The sequence below is a fragment of the Typopeltis vanoorti genome, chromosome 20, assembly GCF_054136105.1.
Source record: "Typopeltis vanoorti isolate ZY-2024b chromosome 20, IOZ_Tvanoo_1.0, whole genome shotgun sequence".
Lineage (NCBI taxonomy): Eukaryota > Metazoa > Arthropoda > Arachnida > Uropygi > Thelyphonidae > Typopeltis > Typopeltis vanoorti.
In genome coordinates, this window is record NC_143568.1 from 113107953 (window position 1) to 113111494 (window position 3542).

A 3542-nucleotide genomic window follows, 5' to 3' on the forward strand; every position below is an offset into this window, starting at 1 on the left:
TTTTAAGTCATTAAATCTATTTAAAAAAAATATATATATATATATATATATGTGTGTGTGTGTGTGTGTGTGCGTGTGTGTGTGTGTATCTATAAGTACAATTCGAATTTTGCATATTTTAAACTTGTGCGGAAACCTTCGGAAAGAATTAAACACGTTAAGTCGAGATCTTACTCTATAATAATAATAATTTGTGAGTTCAACTAATCTTCATCATCGGCCTGTAGAGTAAGATAGGCTGAGAGTCAGCAGATAGTTGGAGAGGAGATAAAGATAGAGTGCATAGTAGTAGTAGAGTAGGTTAACGAGTTGTTAGGAGAGTAGGTTAAAGAGGCCTCAGTTGACTTGTTTTAGCTGTATGTCCCCCAGTGGCGATTCTAAAACGGTCGTTGATTTTTTACTTTAAAAAAAAAGGGAAAATCATAAAAAGGAAAACATGTAAAAAAAACAAACAAACAAAAAGAGATACAGAGAAAAGCAAAAAGTGAAAGGTAAATTTAAAGGTGGAGATGGATCTGGCCCGAGTGATGCAGCTCACAAGGAACTGCACCGCCTCGCTGTAAGCCTTCGCCGCTCGGGTTCTCAGGTCCTCCCCACCTGTGGAAGCTGAAACCAGTGAAGCTGTGTACAGAAAACCCACAAGGTGGTTACTGTGTATTTCTTTTGTTGTGGGCTGTTATTATTCTTTTGGTCACCTCACTTCCCATGTCTAGTTTGCAGAGAGCTATGTAGAACGCCGAAGCTGCTTCCTCGTCTAAACCCTGGGCTACCTCTACTTGCTCAGGGGTGATTTTGCTGATGTCATCAACGCAGACGTCACCCCATTTTGCGCTGACGATGTCAGATCCATGTTCCCCTGTGAGGAGGAGTTCAGGTTCTCCTATTCTTTCCATAGCTTCTTTGAATTTTTCCGCGACCCCGGGAATACTTATAATGAAATGGCTTAGAGTCTCCCCTGCTTTTGCGTGAGGGACTTCTGGGTGGGCAGTCTCGGATACTTTTGCTGTTTTGAGCGTTACGAACTCTTCTTCCTGTGGGCTTAATGGCCGTTTGGAGGTGTTGGTGTTCACCTCCATCTTTCCTTCTTCCTTATCTATATTAGTATTGATGGTTTCAATAACGACTGTTTCTTCTTGTTGGATTTTACTGCTTGTGGAAGTTTTTTTCCCTTACGGTTTTTCTTAGACGTGGAGGTATGGATTTCTGTTGTATCAGGAGCAGCCTCGAAAGGAGGAGAAACTTCCTGTGCTGTGTCATTTCCAATGCTTGGTGGAGTTGCTGGCATGATTGCACCACTTATCCTCTCAGCAAGGGTTCTGGATGGGCATGTGTCCACTTTGTGGTCAATGACCCCACATTTCAGTTAGGCTGCCTCATACTTATCCTGGTTGTGGCCTGCTTTGAGCCAGTTCTTACACTTCACTCGAGGGCAGTTCACCAGAAGATGAGTGAAGGCGCCACACCTGAAGCATTTCCTCTTTACGCCAGGGTAATTTACCATTACCCTAGCGGATCCGATGACGACGAAGTTTGGAACCGCTGTTTTCATCTCGAGCGAGATGTGTACTTCGCCCGACTTCCATTGTGGGTTGTCTGCATCGTTGAGGACTTATATGTTGCGTACCACACACCATTTTCCGAACACTTAGTAGATGACGTTTTCATCACTTTGTATATACTCCAAGGGGAATCTGAGGATTTTAAGCATTTTGATAATTCTCCCCACCATAAATGGAACAATTTCCTTTCCATTACATTGAAAGCCTTCGAGTAATTTGTCTCCAGTCTCGGCGCTCCTTACTACGACTTGGTATCTGCCATTACCAAAGGGAGTGAATCCAAAAATCTGGTCCCCACCGACGATGTCAATGAGGGCTTTAGCCAAACGTCGGGGTCTTAGATCGGCGTCAGTCTCGATGCCGAGAGTCCGCGTGCGCGGCAAAACATTGGCCATAGCTGGCGAGGGGGGGGGGGGTAACTAATTCCACCAACAGGTGTTTGTTATTGCCCCAGTCTGGGGTTTATTCTATCTGTGCTGATCAGTTAATATCGCGAACGCCTGGTGGTGTCCGTGTTTGATGTTAACTTTGCAACACAGATACTACGTTTTGCTCTTAGGCTGTTAAGCTTGTAAGAACAGATACTACACACTTGATCTTAGCCAAAAGGCCGAGATATTTTCCAGATATTACTTCGCTGTTATGCGAGATATAAGTCATACTTTCGAAATATCTCGACTAAAACAAGTTATTAGACGCAGTAAGTGACATCAACGCAAGAAGACTCAGATTGATAGAGAAACATAAATATCTAAAGAAAGTTTAGAACGTCATTATTAACTTATAGGAGAATAGCATATAAATTTAATGGTTTATTTATTTAACATTAAGAAATAATAAGCCATATTTTAAACTGTTTAAATTACAATATTAAATTTGCAATATTATTTTATAAAAAAATTAACATATTCAGAATATCTCACGATATATAATAATCATGAAATCATGAGAGTATCAGAAGCTTTCAAATTGTTCGTGTATCTGCTAAAGGCTTTCAATAAGTACCAAGAGTCTGTCAGGATTGTAACGATAAAAATATTTTAATATTTTTATCATTACGATAAATGATAAATGATTTTCTATCATTACAATTTCTATCATTACAATAATATAATAAATGATTGTAATGATAGAAATGTAATTCGAATTTAATTTTTAATGATTTCTTCCTGCCCGTGAAAATATGCAAGCACACTTAATTGAAGAACCTCAAATTAAATTAGGGCGCCTTGACAGAAAGTAGATTACAGAGATATTAGCGTAAACATTAAACCGATAATTATACAGGATGAGGCTGAAATATATTTTGAGCTGATTGCTGGGTTAGAAATGAAACAATTGATCAAAATTGGAGACTACGGATAGGAGAATTGTGAGAAAAATTCGCACAGTGAACAATAGTGCCAAATGCAAAACCATATTAAAATAAAAGCATCAGAGAGTAAGTTGACGTTGGTCGCATTTTTTAATGTTAACAATGCGAAGTTCCTTAGTTTATCAGAACGATCTGGTACGCATTACAGGAACTCATGCAGATGACCAGGAATATGATTGGTCTTATAGCTTTCATGGCTTAGCCTGTGCTTCCAATCGAAAAATAAATAAATAAACTTCGATTCTCTTTCAGGAATATACAAATGGCAGTTTCGGCACAACCGAACAGCATGAAGAAGTTGAGTTTGTATGAAGTGTGAGTAGAGCATGCGTATAAAGGGCACTGTATTCGCTTCTTGTCCATTACAATTCCTTATGTTTAATATATGGTTAAAAGCATCAAAAGGAAAAACTTAAACGTCTTTACAAAACATGAAACTGTTGCTATCATTGCCATGACAATTTCCTTTTCTTGAACAAACGTTCGAACCTATAACGGGATCTATGTAAGAGGCGAATCCTGGACCAAAAGATGCTGTGGTCAGTTTCAATCCCGTGTTGAGCCAATCCAAACTTTTCAGGTTTGTTGTGAAGAATGGAGGATTGATG

The 3542-nt window shown here is 39.3% G+C and overlaps 1 pseudogene; it reads right to left on the reverse strand.

The window, feature by feature from the left end:
* Positions 1 to 2062: 2062 nt before the first annotated feature.
* On the reverse strand, positions 2063 to 2178 carry LOC150095806 (U2 spliceosomal RNA; annotated as a pseudogene).
* Between the last annotated feature and the right edge of the window lie 1364 nt (positions 2179 to 3542).